Consider the following 21,167-nt stretch of genomic DNA (forward strand, 5'->3'; position numbering starts at 1 on the left):
ATTTTTAACGTAACTTCAGTTGTAAATCTAAGCAGAATTTAAATTGAAATTAAATACTGAAAGAAGATTGTACTGTAATTGTAAGTTAATGTTCCATGGTATTTTATAATCAAATCATCGCACTTTATTGTGAGATAAAGTTACTGAGATTTCGAATTAATTTTAATCAGTTTACAATTGCGTTGAATAAATATTAGGAATCGTTAAGAATTTTATTCAGTCGAACCAGGAATTGCAGATCAGACTAATTATCAATAAAAATGATTTTATACGTGAATATTTTCTGAAACTGAGAATACATGCATTAGATTTAATAATTATGATTCCACCGTTACTTTTATGAAACTATCTCGCCAAGATTTTATATCCTCTTCAATATTAATGAAATTGATAATTAAATCCTCATTAGTAGAATGAAATTCCTGTTGAAATTGCATTTTTGTATTGTAGCTTTTGAATATATTACTTCGGAGAAATATTTCAGTTGACTTTTACTGAAATTTTATTCCCTGAAAGTGGGCGGATTTGTAATCACGTTATTGTTAACTTGTTAACACTCGGTAAACAATGCAGAACAGTAACTGACTAGTTCGAATTAATCTTGATTTTCAGTTACGGACTGCATTACACCTATCTACCCTAAATTTGATATAGGTATCGTGGCGCGGTCACAAGATACACCGCAAACGATCGTTACCAACGACAGATACTAATTAATGAACACACCCCGACCGGCTAGCGAAATAATCGAATATCCTGACATGGAAACGAGCGCGTTAAGCTTGTAAGAGCATTTAGGAGCTTTTTTTAATGAAAGAGAATTTCCTATGGCCTCGTTGTTCCGTTGAATCTTCGAAAAAAGAGTTAACTGTACTGCAACGTAGAATTTAAGAAACGAGAGGTAACGATTTTTTGTCATCGAGGTTGATAGAATATCTTGAATCTTTGTCATTTTATGTAATATATTATTTTCCGTACAGTTTTCTTTTTACCATTAGTATTTGTAATATTAACTTTCATATTACATGTATCAAATTAATTATAATTATGTTTAAATGTAATGTTAAAAAACATATATTATTGAAAAAATATATATATATGTAATTAGTAAATAATTAATGTCATCTATGAGAAAAATAGTAATAACTGTAAATCAATGTTTTAAAGAAGATAGGTTACAGTGTCTGTCCATCACAGACCATTTCTACTTCTGTTAAACTCGTAGGTATAATAACACGTTCCTATTTATTCTTGCATTGCCATTAATATCTACTTAATATCTAATTAATACAAATAATATCTACAATTATTAATACTAACAAAAGTAATTAATAATTAAGATATACATAAAATTTGCTTATTATTCATTCAACACGTGACTTTCTAGTCATAGTCAATGTATCTGTCTATTGTCGACTATTTCTACTTGAAAATATTCAACAGAAATAACGTAATACTTGATTACTTCTTATTTTTAATTTATCAGTACTTACTATTTTTAAATGATCAGATGATATCAAATGATCGCGAATAAAACGTAGCAGCATTGCAATAGCAGGTATTATTTTGATATAGTTGTACACAGATAAACATTGCAGCGTACATAGTAACTTCTCTGCCATATTTAGAATGCACTAGATAGTAAATGTTGATCCAACAATTTGCCGGGCAGCCAACGTTTAATCCATGCGATCTTTGTGTGGGTATGGGCTTACGATTCCATTGTTCGCTTATTCAAGCTAGGAGATAGCTTGCGACAGGTGTCAGTGGCCTCAAAGCATGTGACGTTAGGTTATAGATAGAGTCAGGTAAGGTTTGGGCAAAGACTAGGTCACATGTAAGGCACACCCTACATACGAGAGACATCGGTCTGATGTTTACTTGAAACGAGATCATTACTTAATCTTATTGAATTTTCAGTGTCTGCTTTTGACAAAAGTATAGGTACTATAGGTGTGAAGATCTTTTTAGAGGTGATGCATGAATTTCAAATTTTAATGGAATGCAACTTTATTTGACTGTACCTTTACTTGTCTTGACAAATATTTATGTAGAAGCCCAATTTAAATCTTCTATTATTCAAAACTTGCAAATATTAATATTAATGTTCGTCACTTTAGAAACTTTTTAGTTTTAACATTTTTTATAATGTTTGTTATAAAAATTTTATAAAGTCTGAACAGTGTGATTGAAGATATTGAACTTATCAAATCAAAATTTGTTACATTGATTTCTAGACAACAATGACAAAAGAATTGATTACAGATATTCTATTGCAATTCTTCATAGTCTATTACTAGTTCCATTACATTTTAGAAACACGAGAATCTCATCACACATTATTTATCAAATCAAGATTTGTTACACCAATTTCTAGACAACAATGACAAAAGAATTCGTTACAGATATTCTACACCAATTCCTCATAGTATATTACTAGTTTCATCATATTTTAGAAACTCGAGAATCTCATCACACATTATTCAAAATTCCATTACATTGAACTTCAAACACTTCTAAATGCCATAAGTTCACAAAAATCGACTTAATAACTCCTTCAATTAGTCGACACTATTACACACATTTTTATTTTCACAAAATCCCGTCGAAGTTCAAGTCACCCAACACACGAAAGTTCATCCTTCTATCAATGCCAATGAATTACGTCATCGGTAATCAACCAACAGTCCACTCGAAGTGTTAACAAATTTCCTACCACGCCAATCCGCTGTCCGGTGTCATCGACGTCAGTTCGGTCAGCGGCGGTGGACACGGCACGGAATCTGTTACACTATCCATCAGCGCGAACCATCCTGTGCGTTCGCCGGTTGCCCCGCGATTACGAATGCACTTGGCCACGCACCCGGTTGCCATGTTTAACAAGATGGTTCGAGCTTGTCGTTTGTCAACACGCGAGTCTTCGACGCTAAAGTCAGTTTCTGACGTGCAACCTCTTAGCTTATCGCTTTATTCTTGATGATACTTGTCTTTAGTTTACTATTAACATGTTTGCTGTCGCTAGAATCATCTGCGTTTCGTATAATGTTACTTACTCTTTTATAACAAAGATAAATGATATTAAAATTAATTACTCATCTTTGACGTACAACCTCTTGCCTCATCGCTTTATTCTTGATGATACTTGTCTTTAGTTTACTATTAACATGTTTGCTGTCGCTAGAATCATCTGCGTTTCGTATAATGTTACTTACTCTTTTATAACAAAGATAAATGATACTAAAATTAATTATTCATCTTTCGCACTGGAAAGATGACTGTCACTTGATCTGTTACAGCAAAGTTGTAAAGTCTTATGTACAATATTAAGCTTCGTTAATGTATGAATATGTGAAATATTAAAAAAAATAGCTTCGCTTCTTAATTTGTTTATGTTTCCTATTAGTTAGTTTCAAAGAATTTTGCCTACATCTCACTAGAAGAATATAAACGGTTCATACTTTATCATAGTCCTTAATGACACTATTATATAGTTACCTACGTTATTACACATGTGATTCGACATCAGTTCTTTGTCGAGATATTTTTAAAATGCATTATATTATTATATTATTTTCAATATTACTAGTAAAAATAATTGTTTACATTGCTTCTTACAAACTATTTTCCAAAATGCATTCCAAACATTATAATAACAGAGTTATCGACGAAAGAATGCAAAAGAAACTCGGAGCGCAGGTTAACCAAGATGGATACTTCCTCTTGCTGCACCATAGGGCCAGCTACTTTCCGGGCAGCCCTTATACGAGGCTCGTGCGGACCTAGGCCAGCTTTCCTATTGTTCGAACGGTTAGTCGAACTGACAGAGGCTCCGGTAGTGCCACGACAGGTGTCAGTGGCCTGTGCACATGCGAACTCCATATACAAGGGCCGCGCGGCGGTTGTTTTGACGCGGCTATCTGTCAAACAATCGTGGTTCGCCATAGTTCTGTCGCACGGTCCACAGAGGTTGGAATCCTCCGTTTCACTGGCCCGGGATGATTAACCACGCTTAATCACGTCCCAGGACGTGGTTTACTATTAATCATTGCCGCGACTGGCAACATTTGTTTCCGGTCAACGATTCGGCCGGTAGCCGAGCGTGTGTCGGTGGGCCTGCTAATTGTTCGGGACTAGTTGTTACGTGTTCATTAATTTTCCGCTTTATTGATCGGCTCATGGGAAGCAATTAATAGGTTGCGTATGGATCCGTGAAGTATTCTTCAATGAATTTGGATTTTCTTGAGACTTTCTTTTTGAAAGTTGAGTATTGTTCGATGGTTTTGGTGTTGGGTTGTCTTGGTCTTGTTTTGTAGAGTCTAACCCTTTGCACTCGAAAGTTTTTCAATGGAAATATTCAATATTTTCTGACGAGATATAGGCGGTATTCTTTGAAACTAATTTAATGATAATTTATAGATAAATTAAGCAACAAGGGTGTTTTATTTAAATATTTCACGTAGCAATGCAAAGTTTCGTTTGAAATATTAAATATTCCACTTCACAGTTTTGTTGTATCGAATCAATTCGTGACTGAGAGTCACCTCTTGAGTGTAAAGGGTTAAATTTTTGTGGGGACGTGGTTGGTTTAGAAATGTTGATTTCTAATGATTTCTTTTAGTTTAGTTGAAATTTGGTTCAATCTATGTTGATCCCTTCGAACATCAACTTTAATTAATAAAGTTATAGATGGATTTATTTATAAGCTTTTGCTTTTTTATTATTTTTAAGTTGGAATTTTAATTTATCTAAAGAAAGAATTAATAGAATGTTTTTAATTTACACGGTTGTATACTAGATTTTTGAATTTTGAAATTTTTATTGATATAAATTGAACATCTGTTTAGTTTGAAATTTTATTTAATTCGATTAAAAATGCTCTGCTGTAATTTTTAGTATTTTATTGGAATACAAACGAAAGAAGTCAATTGCAAGAGACGTATGTTCGTTAATTTTCATGTTTTTTTACGAACTAAAGTAGCAGCAAATGGCAGTGCTTGTTATTTTATTGTATCCATGGTCCACTTGTTTCGCGGACAGATGGTTTTGTACTCCTATTGTAAAATGCAACATCCGTGATCAGCAGATTTACGATCAACGCTTTATTCCTCCATAGAAATTATCGTTTCCCGTCGAATATAACCGCGAGTACAATAGATTATCGTAGCCCGTTAGACGGAGAAGAGGTAACATTCACAATTGACCAACAGAAGACCGGCAAAATATCGAACAATGAAAGTTTTCGCTGAGCGGATCCGTGTTACGTGTCACGACTGCACTTCATCATATTTATTATTGTACAAACATATTGCGCCCGAATTTATCCATTGTCCACCTTCCAGTATTCAGTTGCGTCCTCGTATGAATTATGTTTGAACAATTTTAGAGGAACTATTGGATTGCGGATGTCACTTCGACGTTCAAAAATCGTTTCCTGGTTTTTAAATTCTTTTGCGTGAAAGTGCGTCAATTCGAATCGTATTAATCGATGAAATGGTTGATAATAATTTGACGAGAAGATAAGAAATGAATTTTTTGAAATATCGAATAGAAAATATTCTATAGAAAGTTAATGGATTCTTAATTAAAAGAATCCTCGTGAAACAGCAATGTGACCATTGTCTACATCGGTTTCTAGAATTGATACATAATATTCCCAACTGTGCCAGCACTGGCATAGAATATTACGAAACCTACCAAAACTGATTTACAATATCCTAAATCGGCCCACGTTGATTTACAATATTCCTAAATACAATGTTACTAAATCTACTGGAACTGATTTACAATATCACTAAACCTATCAGAGCTGGTTTACGCCAGATATTACTAAACCTACCAAAACAGATTCACAATATTACTAAATCTACCAGAACTGATTTACAGTATTATCGATAATTTTCAACCGAATTCTACACATCTAAATGTTATTTATTGATTTATAAATAAATTAAACGTTACTTATCTATTATCAATCTCTAACCTTCAGACTACACTTACACACAGAATAAATATCAAACTCTTTTCTTTTTCTACTAAACTCTCCTACAAATTGCATTAAGCACACCTACGAAAGAAATCGAGAAAGTTAACCAAATCTCTAAAAAATTAATCACACCAAGATTTGTATACAAAATTCGAACATTTTCCCCTTTAAAATCTCTGCGTCAATCTATTGTCAATCTCTAACCTTCAGACTACACTTACACACAGAATAAATATAAAATTCTTATCTTTTCCTATTAAACTCTCCTACAAATTTCATCAAGCACACCTGCGAATCGTGAAAGTTAACCAAATTTCCATAAAATTAATCACACCAAGATTTGTATAAAAAATTCGAACATTTTCCCCTCAAAATCTCTGCGTCAATCTATTATCAATCTCTAACCTTCAGACTACACTTACACACAAAATAAGTATCAAATTCTTATCTTTTTCTATTAATTAAATTCCCACAAAATCAGTCACGCCAAGATTTGCACGCGAAATTCGAACATTTTCCCCTTTAAAACCTCTGGCTAACAGAAATCAATGAAACAAGAAGTTCTCAAGATGGGAGACTATAGAATCGAAAGCACCGAGCAGATTTTCTTCGAATTAAATCCAACCGAGGTCGGGAACCGTTCATCCGCGTCGCGATAGCGGCCTCCTCGTTAAGAGTAACTTCCCGGTGATGAGACAGCACACGCAAAAGAACGAAGCCAGACTCGTTTCTTTATCAAAGCGTGTATCAAATTATCACGTCAGGGCCCGGTTCGCGTTTAACGTATTCGCCTGGCGGTGCTGAGAGTTCCCGCGGGGATCAATACCGGCCCGTACTCGTTATTAAATCGCGGACATTACGAGGCGGCGTTACAACCGTGACAATTGAGCACGTCGCTCGGATTTCCGTGCGTGTGCACACGTACTGGGGCACGGCTGAGGCTGTGTCCGCCGCCGGCGAAGAAATACGATCGTTCGAAATTGCACTCGATACAGATTGCGACGATAAGTACAACACGGTCGGTGCGTTTTCAAGGAGCCACGATCAAAGTACGGTATTTCCTCGGTGGAAGTTCGATTTGTCCTCTACACTGCCGGCAGCTCGTCGCTGCGATGGGATATTGGAGGCCTGTGAGTTCTTAAGTTCTTTTGCATTCGTTCAGTCAAAAGTTCTGTTCGTTTGAGTCCTCTTTTGCTGGGTAATGATTATTTTAATGATAATTTATGTGGGTTTGTGAAGATGAGGTTGTTGTTTGAATGTTAATGGAAATACAGCAGAATTAGGGGAATTTTGGAGAGTGTTTGGAATGTTATTTAATAGCTTTATGTGGTTCAGTTTTAGTTGTGGGATTTAAATTTATGTAGAAATTGAAGAATTGTTTTTGATAGAAATCGCGTTGAGTGCAGAAGAATATTTGGGAATTGGTGAAATAAGGAGATCAAAAGAATGGATAATTTTATATTTTAAATATTATGCTGCACGCAATTCAGGTAAAGTGATTGTTTCCACGAAACAATGGGTAATCTTATTCGAGCATTGTCCACACAATGCGGTCATTGTTATTCAGAAGCGAATTTGTCTGATTTGCGGGAATCATTTCACTCTAAAATCAAATTATATCGTTGATGAACACATTTTAAACACTTGATCATTTGTATTGAAGATTTTAGATATAAAGTTATAAATATTAAAACTTAGTATTAAAATGAAGATTCCATGCTATCTTTTTGTTTTCAATAGTTAATATATTATTGTGAAGGGACACTATTTATCGCCTTTGCCCGAACAACAATTAATACAATTATTAACCCCTTGCCCTATGATTTATTTCTCAACTATGATCAATGCAACTACTTTGCCATTAACAATTGATTGAAAAAAGAGAATAATTCGAGACATATTGTATGTCTATATTTACTCTAAAGTATAATTATTGATAACGTTGTCATAGAGCAAGAAGTTAAACAATTGTTATTCCAAATTCGAATAAAACACTCCATGTCGCAAAACACTTGCACCCTCCTAAATAAGATTATACCATCAGCTGTTAACCTGTAGAACGTAGACTCCCATTAACCAATCCCCTTTCCAAGCAATTAATCACGAAATACCTTTACTTACATATTACACGAACCACCTGTGTCTTCAAGAAATAAAACATCAATAATAATAGTAATAATAATGACAACAATAACAAAATAATAATATCTCACAATATCAACCCCTTGACCTACATCACCCTGTCACTCAACTGAATTTGACAAATCTAAGTATTATTTATTTTTTAAAACTCCAAATTAAATATTAATCTTCTATTATCAATCGTTACGTTTTACACTAAACGTAGACATAGAATAATCATCAAAATCTCTTTCCCTACTAGATCATTAACGATAAAGCAGCTATATTGATCATACTTAATAAATAAATTATAAAACCAGGTGTTAAATAAATACTCCATACCTAATCCAAATAACCGACCCCAGATCCAATCATACCAAAGGTACACCCTGCAATACCCAAGTACCAAAACACCTTCGATCGACACAATTCCGAAACAAACCCACCCTTAACCGTTTAATTCGCATAAACCTCTCGAAGGGGTTGTCTCGAGCCGGATCGATCCACCGAAAACTTCTCTACGACCCGAAATATCGGGCAGCCCAGCTCCCCGCCCCTCACGCCGCCACACCAAACTCCCGGGGTCGTATTCTTTACTATCGAATCACCGTAAAAGGACCGTGTTCCGTTTTGCCTCCCCGATTGGATTACATTCCGTGGGGGGTTGCAGCTGCACCGGGGCTCCCGAGATAACCGGTGGCGAGAAAACGCGGGCGGAAAGAAAAGAGGGCGGCCAGAGGGATGACGCGGATCGATCCTGGCTGGGCTCGAAGTCACTTCCGCGAGCGTGGTATCCAGCCAGCGGCGCTCAAGGGCATTCCTCGAGGCTTTGGGGACCGGGACAGACAGGGATCGGTCGCCCTTCGAGGCCGGATTCTTGAGCCGCGAGATTGCTCGTTTCGTTTGTGAAAATCCGATACAAGGATGCCGGGACAGTGGAAGGGGACCAAGGCTAGCATCCCTTTTCCCCTTTTCCGCTCGGCCGATACCGAGCCGGCCGTGTTTCGGATCAAACCACCCGCACCACGAGCGTGCCACGTCGATGTAAAGTATATTCCCCGGGAAAAACTGTTATTGCTCGGCCGACGCGGAGGACGGTTGCAGTCCCTTTCCGTGTCCGACTTCAATTTCCCGCTGTCCGCCCGGTGTGCTCCACTGACGAGGCTGCGCCGCGTAGCGTTGCTTTCCGCTGATGTTCTTCACTGGGATCCCGGTTTCGTGAGATCTCGGACCGGCTCCTTTTTTTGTCCTTTGAGGAATGGAGAGAGAGTTCTTGAGAGACGGAGGGTGCAAACGAATTTAGGGTATGGGCCGGTTCGGAGGTTCTTTGAGGAGATTTGGGAAATGGTGCTCGGTATGGAGGTAATGGATTGTTGGGGCTGATTGTGGCGATAAGATGATTTTTGCTTGAGGATGTTTTTTTTTAGTTGTTTGTATGGTAGTTTTTAGTGTGTGGTTGGTGTTGGAATATATGTTGATGAATGTAATTTGTTCAATGTTAATGCCTTGGGAAGACTGGTTTTTATTTGATCGTATGATCTGTATAGTTTCTTGATATATATCTGGAACTGTAATTAACTAATGATAAAAAGAACTAATGAAAGAAGGAAGCACTTTGGAAATGAACAGTGTAAAGAGTACAGAATACAACCGAATTTATTTATGTTGAAACAATAGTTAGTGTCTATCTTTATTTGCAATAACATAAAACTATAAAATTCAAATTTCAATTATAAATAGATTCAAATTAGCTGTTTGTATAAGTTTCAACCCCTTCCCTTATGATTTACTTCTCAACCCTGTTTACTAGAACAACTATGTCGTTAATAAATTAGTAGAAAATTGAACGAATATATACTTACTTCGTGTCTACATTTACTCCATAGGTTATCGATTAATAATAAGCAAGTGATACTTAATCCATGTCAGAAATTAATAAGTAACGCTTAGATTTATCGAATTCGCTTTGAAATTTTTATCACGAGTCCGACACGTTATTATAAGGCAAGAGGTTAACGACGTCGGTTAAATAGATGTCACGTTTCGTTAAAAAATATTAATTTTCAGTTCTTTTTACTTTCAATTTCTTTGGTTTTATGAAACTCATAAACAGTCCATGTGTTTATTTCCCAACTTCGCCGGTGCCTGTTGATCGAGCGCTCCCCATTGAAAGAAGGATGAAGCCGGGCCAAATATTTTCCACACAAAGAAAGGTGTACGCGTCCGATATTCAGTATGGGATTATTTCCTTCCTGAAATATTTCATATTCATCGTCGGTCGGATACTCTAGATACTGAACATATTGCCCGATTCGGTGCTTCTCTTATTGCACACTTATTTTATAAATATTGAATTCCCAGATATTGGTGATATCGGAGTAGGATGTTATCGCGGCAGTAAAATTTCCGCTCGGCACCGGAACTCGTAAAAATTCTGTCGAGTTAATGCACGTCACGGTGTGTTTCTGTTTTTCTGGCAAATTAGGCGCTTGCGGAGTCGTCGGTTGCTTCCGTCGATGCACATCAATGAATTGAGAGCTTTTGCGCTGGGAATGATGATCATGCTAACTTGGATAAATAATTCGTCTGAAAACACAGCTTGAAATATTTTCGTGATTTTTAATAACAGAAGGATATACATGTTTGGTTTAAAGATGCAAACATTGGAATGGAAGGAATTATTTTTTGAGGTAATGAATAGATACGATTTTGCGAGTACAATAGAATTTTGATTATTTGAATATTGATCTAGACGATTAGCGATACGAACCTTCGAGTATTTAAATGCGCCGTTTATTTTGAAAGTAAGTCCATTTTCAAAGAAATCAAGTCAATCGTTATAATAGTTACGATTCTATATAATATTTTTATTCTTTACTAGTTTCTTAATCTTTTTCAAGTGGACTTAAGTCACTTTCAAAATATACGGTTCGAATCTTTAAATATCTTAATTTTTGATTATCTAAAATTTTTAATATACAAATCTTCAGTTACCTAAACTTCAAAGATACAAACTTTAAATTATCCTTGAAATATCTGAACTTTCAGTTATTCGAACCTTCAAGTATCCAAACTTCCAGTTGTCCGAACCCTCGAACATCCAAACCTCCAGTTATCCGAGCATTGGTTATCTGGTCCTGTAATTATTGGATTATAGGTTGTACTGCCCTTCAATTACCTGAATCTTCAATTATCCGAACATAGGGTGTCCAAACCTTCAATTATCCGAACCAATTAACCGTTACACTTCCTACCAATACATCAACGAAACGTAAACATTCTTATTCAACTAAAACATGAAATCATCATTAACCCCTTGAGTGGAAATGAGAACTGCTTTTGTATATTATTTTACAAATCTGTCATATAACCAAAATAATTCTCTTATTGTCATAAGTAAGTTCAATTAAACTTGTAATACTACAATTTCCTTTACAATAACTGTATCTATAAAATTGCAACAAAACTAAGTATCGCAAGCAGAAACATCTGAGACGAAACAAATCTTGAGGCAAAGGGTTAAAAAATACTTTCCTATGTTGAATCTACTTAAATACAATGGATTCCATCACCTAACAATTTTAATCATCAAACCACCGTGGAGATGGTTACTTCATACAATCGAAGTTCTATTACCATATTAATACAAAATTCTCTTCCATTATGAGGTGACACGTAGCCAAACAAATTAATTCTCCCATTGTCATAATGATGTTCTTGAATACTATTTTTCTCCCCGATGAATTATTCATATGAAATCGCATCAGTCACCGTTCGCAAATTCCGCCTTTATGCTGGAAACTTATTTATAAATGGTCCCGAGGCATGTACCGACAGATTTCGATTACAGCTCGCGATACCGGCTCCCCGTAACTAATTACTGTTTCTATACGATTCTCGCACGGGATTCTGAAACGTTCCAGCGGTTACGAGAATCACGAACTTCGGGAGTTGAAATTAAAATGAGGAACGGCGGGACAGCTTGTTTTTTTGGCCGGTCGAGAAACTCCGCTAATAATGGCGCCGACGATGATGAATCGTAACCGGTCGCCCGTCATTTTCGCATGAAAAATTAGCCCGCTGAAAGGCTGGCGCATATTTATCGTCACGGACGAGATCTTGATACCACCGGCGAAGAGAAAGAATTTGCGAAATTGCATTTGATCAAATTGGATTTTGGCTTATCGGAATATAACGCGATTAGCCGGCTAGAACCGAAGCCTTGCCTTCCATCGTCTGTGCTCACGAGTTAGTTTCACTCTAACAAAATGGACAGTGCATCGGTTTTATTGGTATACTAGTCTAGACTAAGATTTATTTTAATTACAATCTGTCAGTGACTGTAACTAATTAGTCATTTTTTCTCTGATTACAGGTAAGCTGATTCCTTTTGACGGCAGACTGTTGGGGTGTATCGTGAGGTACTTAGTTGGTATATTTTTAAAATTTAACAGAGAAGTAAATATTATATATTATATTACTGAGGGATGTTTTTAATTCAGTTTTTAATTTTATATTCTTGAAGCGGCAATTTATAACGTGTGGTTATTTATAGTAAATATTTATGGAGAAGGTTTAGTAATTACTATAAATAATCACTCATAAATTATCACTTCAATTATATAAAATAAGAAATTAAATTAAAAATATTTCTCAATAATATAGTATGTAATATTTAGAATATAAATAATATGTATAGTTAGTTTTAACCCTTTGCCCTCGAGAGGTCACCACTTGATTCGATACAACAAAACTACGACGTTGAATATTCAATATTTCAAATTAAACTTGGCATTGTTACGTGAATAATCGTTAAATTAGTTTCAAACAATATCGCGTCAGAGAATGTTGAATATTTCCATTGGAAAACTTCCGAGTACAATGGATTAATATTTGTATTAAATAATCCGTGGAAAACCACAATCCACCGACTATTAACCCCTTGCCTTACAATAACGTGTCAGACTCGGTGAAAATTTTAAATAGGGTTTAACAACCGTAAACGTTAATCATTTCTCTTGAATTCAAATTAAATATTATTCTTCTGTAATAAATTATTACACTAAGGACCAACTGTGGGGATAGAATATGCCCATAAATTTTCTCTCTTTTTTACTAAGTTATTAATAACAAAGTAGTTACGTCCATCATAGTTGAGAAATAAATCACAGGGCAAGGGGTTAAATAAAAAGATTTAAAGATGCTATTCGTGTCGTTAGGGCACGATACAAGATAACGTTTCTAGTCAAAAATAATTATGTAACGATGTAGTGATTATCATACTTTCCGTAACACCGGTATCGCTCATAAGACATCCCCGAGCGTGTACCGATACTCCACGAAACACTTTGAGGGCTGAAAAGGTAATATGAAGGCCAGGGCGTCAGTATCCCTTATAATATACGCAACAACTGTGCCACGCGTTGAATATGCAAATCAAACAATAAGCGTGTCCCGAAGTGGGTGTAGGCACGGGGCTGCCTCGCCGATGGGAATTTAGGGGTTGAAAGAGGTGGGGGAAGAGCGCTAAGGTAAAGATTCCCTAAGTGAGACACGTCACTCACTGGCGAATTTCGAGCTGATATTTTTAACACTTCATTAACAAGTTAGAAATACCTTTTGGTCTGCAATAAAATACGTGAAACGAACAAAGAAGAGTATATATTATATAAATATATCATTTTAAGTAGTTTGTGTTAAAAACGTGACTCTATCACTAAATAAACAATGATAGGAATTAAAAATGAACTTTCAGGTGAACTTCAATTATAGGACACCTTGAATTTAAAAAATAAGTTTGAATAGTAAAAACGTTATGAAAAAGTTGGAAACACGATCCTTCTGTACTTTATTATGTATCTAATTAATTAAAGTATAATTTAAATTTATATCTACATTAAGTATGTATGGAATGGAGTTAAGAGAATTGAAAATAGTAATTTGAATTCAGACATTTTTCATTCCAACTCTCTTCTGTTTAAAATATAAATTATAAGCCAGTGAGTCGTAACGTGTAGACACGTTTTAAATAATAATAACTGTATTACAAAATAAACATTACTTCACTGAACTTTTACTGTTACGTTACGATATGAAGTTTATTTATTTGTAGATATTACGGTATGAACGTTAATTTCTTATTAAAAATTTTGGCGCTTCCCCTAGAAGCCGCGCCTCTCAGGAAACTGCGGATCTAAATTGTATGGAAATACGTCAAAAAATCATTGCATAGTTTTCAAATCTCCCAAAATACGTAAAAATGATTGTATAGCTTTCAAAAGTCACTAAGTAAATAAAGACTGTCGCATTTTCTAGGGACCTAACCTATAAAAATTCAACAAGTCTTGTGCTAAGGAAATGTCGTTCGAAAAGAAAGAGCAGCGATAGGAAAATGATAGAGAGCCGGAAGATCGGGGACCGAAGAGGTACCGAGCGTCTCGATTTACGTTTTACAGAGTTAATTGAATAGGTTCCCCCCACCCCGTTGTCGTAAGATCGCTTATAACGGGGCGGGGGTATGGGACAGAGCCTATGGAAGCGCAAAATGGTTATTATCTCCGGCGCCGCAGACATAGCTGGCTGAGCTTCTGATTTACGAGCTGCCCTCTCGACTTAATCCTCGCATCTACCACTCGTTCGACCCCTTTCGGCCACCCTCGATCGCTCGGAATTGGTCCTCGAGTTTTCAGCTCGAACGACGGAATTAACGCGGCGCGAGGTGGCCCGTTTCGAATCGGTTTGATCGATGCCGCCGGTATTAACTGACTGTGAAACACTGTTGGGCAAAGGTTATTCGAAATAACGAGTAAAGAGTGACGAATCAATTAAATTTGATTTTTATTTGGGAACAATCAATAATTAATGTGTTCATTATTCATAGGTAATAAGTAAATTGAATATATTGTTTATTTTTGATTAGAAATAATAAATGGAGAATTACGAGGAAATTTAATCTGATCGTTATTTGAGAATAATTAATAATCAATAATTAATCGTTTGTAGAGATAATAAATAAATTGAATTTATTCTTTATTTTTGATTGGAAATGAACAGAGAGTGGCGAATAAATTCGATTTGATTGTCATTTGAGAATAACCAATAATTAATTAATATGTCATGACACTTATTAAAAGTGATGAATAAAAAGTGACGAATAAATTCAATTTATTTATTATCTGTGAATGATGATTACGTGAAGCGGCATGGCTTTGCTATCAACTGAATTTGTAACAATTTCCAGTGTTAGCCGGACAATGTTAACTGTGTTTATCTTCTTCCACTAGTTCTATGTCTGTTTACTTATTCGATTAACAAGTTTTTTGTTTTATTGGGTCGCAATATCCGCATTACTGCAAACTGTTATATCGATGTTTGTACCTATAAAACATTAACCATGTTGATTTTTGCTGTGAAGTTAGACATTTAGCTTCTATCTCTTAGGATTTTCCATTCTTAATTTTTCGAGAAAAATCGTTTCCCATTGTTGCATATTCCTCTTTATTCACATTGTATCCCATACAATATTATCTAGATACTACAATTACTCAAATCTGCCTGAAATATCAACTAATTCAATTTAAAATCATAGATATATAAATACATTCCCAAGACCATACATGATTAACACAAAAACACCCAAAACAAATATAGCAAACCCAATAGCCTAACTGCAAGCTAAAAACTCTCATTTCCCTTCTCTCATGCATCACCCACACTAAACCTACCTATCAATTAAACTGACTCACTTCCAACTTTTCACAAAAATCGAAACAATAAATCTCTCGCGATTCGAAGACCCCCACAAAAAAATCTTCCACGAAGACATCTTCAATTCATAAATACTCGCAGAACGAACATTCCGAAGTGGGCCAATTCCACCGTAGTTTTATAGTTAACAAAACAAACATCCGCAAACATTCCCTTCCAACCTTTTGCACCCAGTATACGCCGCCCAGCATCCCATCGAAACGCAGCAACTTCCATTTCCTAATAACCCAAATACAAGACTGCAACAAAGTTCCGAATTAATTCGACTCCGCGAGCCGAGTTACAAAGTATATACAATGCTAATCAGACAATTTCCGAATCGGACACGCTCCCTCGTACCCAGGGTCCGGAAGTTTTTCCCGCCCCTCGCCCCTTCCGGCGTTCACCATCGCAGCGAACCCCTCGCGAAGCCGATACAAGAAAGTTCGCGCGAACGGATCCCGTCGGTCGCAACTTTCCCGGCTCAAAAGTTGTAACTGTAATCACGAAATTCTCCGGGGCAGGGACTTACGGACTGTCTAAGGAAATTTCTTCCGGGGCCGGCTTGATAAATGGCAGGAATCAGGAACTCGTTCCTGAGGCTCATGATTCTTTCGGCTTTTCCCGCGTCGGATCGTCCCGTGCACGCGGTCCGTCCGTCCGACCGGCGGCTCGCGCGGGCGCGAAACAAACCGCTCAATTTGCGGTCCGGCAGCCGAACGAATGACCGCCATCCGAGTTTCAGCGAGTTTACGTATCGGTTCAGGGACTTATCCCTCCCCGCGGGCATCCCTGTACCGGCAAATGGCGTCATTTTTCACCGGCCGATCGAGCCGCTCGATACATAGTAAGATGTCGTTAACACGCGCCGATGCGACGCCGGGCTAATCCGACGCCACTCGATCCGGGACGTTCGAAGCTACCGCCTGTTATCCCTGTTACCAGCGGTTCTACAGGCAGTTCCATTTTAAGCCGTCCCACAGTGTCGCCTGTGGACATAACCTCAAAATTCGACTGTTCGCGTAACGAAAATTGTTACTAATCGGTTGCTAAGTAGTCTCTGCTGTACGAAATGATTTGTATTTCAAAACTAAAAATGTGAAAATTTAAAAAACTTCATAACATCCATATAATGCAAAGAATATAACCACCGTATGTTTTGCTCTATACCTTACAACTTTTGTCTGAAGCATCGCTTTTCGTTCACTCATACTTTTTAATACTAGAACTGATTTCGATTTGTTTGTTTCGCGATTATTGACATCTTAAAAGCATTGAATAGTTGAAATGATCTTGGAATTAAATAGTTTTACTTGAGTACTATAATGAATGCCTGAAGAAGCTGAAAATAATTTATTATTACGATTTTTGTAGGGATTACATATTAATCATATTAAATGCTCGATAGTTATAGTGTTAAGTTATTGAATTTTCTCCAGGAAACGAACGTTTGGCTGCATTATGCGCCCTCTTGGTCTAGATCAGGGGTGCGTAAGTTAACATATTGTCTACCGAGGACTAGTTGAGTCGCTCAGAAGCCAATGCTGTTAAGTCCAGAAAATGAAAATTGAGAAAATTAATGTTTTGGCTTCTGAGATGATTGCACAATATATTGAGAAGGTATACAAAGAAAGGCTTTGTGACCTAGAAAAAACGAAGGAACGAGTAAATCCTTTAATAACTAGAAAGAATATTAATATAATGGTCAGTAAGCTAATTCTTGGGGTACTGTATTTAAATGAAACTGTTGCACGCTAATGATAAGTTCATAGGCCACTGTCAAAGTAAATTCTCTATCATTTATAACTACCAATGTGGTAAAAAAACTAAATGATATTATAAATAATAATAACTTAGGGCATGGGGCAAGTGTTCATATTTTCCTCTGTCAATGAGAAATTTTTGCCTCAGTGATAAGGGAATCCATCATTGCTGGCACGTTTACTAATTTGTTTTAGTGAACTTGTAGTTATTTGTTGCAAATACTTTTGTCTAATCAGTTTGGTGTCAATGTTTAATTATTCTGGTTTTATAGATTAGGTAATGTATATCGTTTAATCAATTTCCTGCACATCCTGAATTGCTATTTCTCGAATGTATAATGCGGTTTGATAAAGTAGTATCTATACATAAATAACGTTTGAATCGATGATTTATTTAAGTAGATTGTTTCTTAATGCCAGCTGCCTTAAGGAGTCACTTTGAATCGGCTACTGATACAGCGATCCAGACAGCAATGTATATTCTCTTTAATCTTACTCTAGGAACAGGATATTTGCGATGAAATTGGCGGAGGAATTGGAGAGATAGAATTCCCAAAGCTCGATTGGCAAATCTTAGAGATTCAATTCGGTAATAATGTTTTTGAATAGTCCCAGATTCAATAATCGGTTTAGCATCTGAACCTTTGAAAATATTCTGAATGCTTCTCTATCCGTTTGTTTGCACACATTCATTAAGAGACCGGAAAGCATTCATACAAATTCAGAAAGCAGTAAGTTCATTTTCCTCAGTCTCTATTTGACGATGTTCAGTGGAAACAAGATTTTTACCACTGAAATTTCATGTGTTCATTCATAAAATATTTCCATAACCTGGCACATCTCTGTCTTTCAATATTTACACTCATCAAACATTTGTAATCATTCACAAACAGCCTCAAACGCAGCCATTTACTTTCTCACAGTTAATCAATAGCTACATAATAATTAGCAAACAATAATTCATGAATACATTCTATTCACGAAACATTAAATTTAATTAATTAACAAATCAAGAATTTAACTGTCTATCTTACTTATTTCCACAACAAACATTCGTACAATTACTTTATCCAAAACACATCTACGCAGAAAACATATATTTCGTGTTGAGCATACTCAAACATGAATTCCTCAGATATTCTTCTCTAGAATATAAGAACACAACAGAGTATAAATAAAATGTAATGTCAGGACGTTCGAGAGTTAATTCCATGGACTACGAAGACTCCCTGATATCAAGAAGCTTCGCAATCAACCCATATCACTGTCTGAAACAAGATGCGGGTCGAAGGGGTGGTTCCAGAACGATTTCTCGAATGGGGGTGGTTTGAGAGATTTATCGGTCACGATGCGATGCTTCCTAGCTGCCTATCGACGTCGTGCTCGCAGCCCAGAACCGAAAAGACAACGCACAGATAGCGAATCGGCCGCTGTTTGGCCAGAATACCAAACAAGCCGTTAGCCGACGCTATATTCCGCGAGCTTTAGCTGCGGTCACGCGTCTCGCGTGAGTTTGTCGAACTCGAGCGTTTCCACCGGGGCGGACACGATGAATTTCACGCGACCATTAGATACCGCGTTACCGTTTCCATTTTTCCCCTATTCTCCCTTATTTCTCGACTGATCTTCTCGCGTTCAACACCGGTTACTAATAGTGTCGTGACCAGCGGCGGTAATGAATACGTAATTAGACAGGGGTAACGTGTTTCATGTTTTAATGGTTTTAATGTTTCAATTGCAATAACTCGGCTGGATGTCTCGGAGCAATGAACGTTTCGACGTCATTTAACATCATTTCTTAATTTTACTCTGTTTCTGTCTTTTGTTCAAGTGTACGTTTAAAATATTATTCGAGAAATAGAAATACGTAAACTGGAAATTATTTTCTTGTACTCTTTAATGTTTCAATATCGTTTGAAATTGTTTTTGTAAGCTAACTTTGTTATAATTGCTAGTTGTTTAAATTAGCTCTGTTATTTTTAGTTTGCCTACATGTTTTAAGTATTATTGAAAAGGTAAACGTATGTTTACTAGTAATTACTACCTTGTATTTTTGTCAGATTCAAAAGCATTCTGGAAAATATAAGAATATGAGTAAATCAAAAATTCTAAGGAATTGTAATGGTACCAAAAGAATGAAAGTGAAAGATTATGAAAATTACACGGTTTGATTTATTTCATTCCTAACAGCTTTATTAACACGTTGAAGGCGATGGGAGTCACCGGTAACCTCCAACTAACTCAAGTTGCTAAATATTTCAATATTATAAATAATGATTTAATATTATATTTTTTCCATTTTGTGTATTTTGCTCTGTGAAGTCGCGCAGCATTCGTTAATAGTCTGTTCAATATTAGTGATAGTATGTTACTGTTAGGATATTGATGGACATGTCATGGTTGAAAATTTACTTCGAGGCCGGTGATAGTTTTCCAGAAACGTTCCACACGAATAGTCCGTGGAAATAGGCAAGAAATTGTGCAGGATACGTAACGTCGTCACGTATGCACGCTGAATAGCGTAAAAGACCACGAGTGCCTGTCTCGGGGTTGAGTAACACGCAATGGGGTGCAACATTGATTTAATGCCGCACGTGTGGAGAAGGGAAAATCCTGTAACGCTCGTGAGTCGGTTGCACCGTTTCAGGAATTAATTTTGGACCGTATTGCATGTTAATTTATTTGAAGATGTTCCAACCGCGGAAAATATTTGCCTTTTGAAATGAAATTACTTTTTGTACTAACCGTACAGCAGAAGGCAAGTTATACTTTTAAGAATGTTAATTCAAATATGAAAATTAAAAAATCTTGTTATTGGAGTTTAGTCTAGTTTTCTTGAATTTTATCACAACTTTCTACAATTGTTTCTATATTATTTTTCCAAAAATTCTAAAAATGAGATTTTAAGAGGAGAACATTGAAACTTTAAAAAAGTACCTCTAAGATCTACTTCTAATTGAAACGTTGTCAAAATTTTGAAAAATGAGAGGATGTAACTCTTCGAAAGCTTTTCGTATGATTAAAGCATCAAAACTATCCAAGATACTCAATCAATAAATAACTCATCCTATCTTCCTTCGAACCAGAACACAGCCTGGAGGCTTTTCAGCCTCAGATTTCATCCCCATCAAAAATCTCCCCCATAAATCTTCCCATAAAGGGATAACCTCAATCAAGAATCTCCAGTACCATCACTCGATTCCCAACCGCAAATCACAATTGCTTCGTCCAGTAAATCACGACCAGGGAAAGTACCGTTCGAACGGAATTTTCCGAGGTGCGCGATATACGTGTCGGCTTTCATCGGACGTGGTGATGCGCGGGGCTTAACACGTTCGCTACTACCATTCGTTTCGTCGATGATCTTAGTTGCAATGTTCTGTTAAATCCAACAAATCCTCTAAGTAAAATATTGGGTAACTGGAACTGACGATAAAAAGAGTTATTCAGTTGCCAAATATCACGTCGTATTTTAAAACTTTGAATAGGTTTACAGCATTCACCCTTAGAGCTCCAGCCGATTTGCAATGTAACCTAATCTAAGCCATTTTTAT

At 36.3% G+C, this 21,167-nt stretch overlaps 1 protein-coding gene across 5 annotated transcripts in view; it reads left to right on the forward strand.

Moving 5' to 3' along the window:
- Positions 1-21,167, forward strand: part of Pgant9 (polypeptide N-acetylgalactosaminyltransferase 9) — a 442,501-nt gene that overhangs the window by 81,772 nt on the left and 339,562 nt on the right. The window contains exon 3 of one of the 5 annotated variants that reach the window (XM_076364358.1): positions 12,480-12,525. The exons of the other annotated variants lie outside the window; for them this stretch is intronic. The gene's annotated coding sequence lies outside the window, so the exon portion shown is untranslated. The remainder of the gene's footprint in view (positions 1-12,479; positions 12,526-21,167) is intronic. 5 annotated transcript variants of the gene reach the window in all.

This window comes from Nomia melanderi, chromosome 1 (genome assembly GCF_051020985.1).
Source record: "Nomia melanderi isolate GNS246 chromosome 1, iyNomMela1, whole genome shotgun sequence".
Lineage (NCBI taxonomy): Eukaryota > Metazoa > Arthropoda > Insecta > Hymenoptera > Halictidae > Nomia > Nomia melanderi.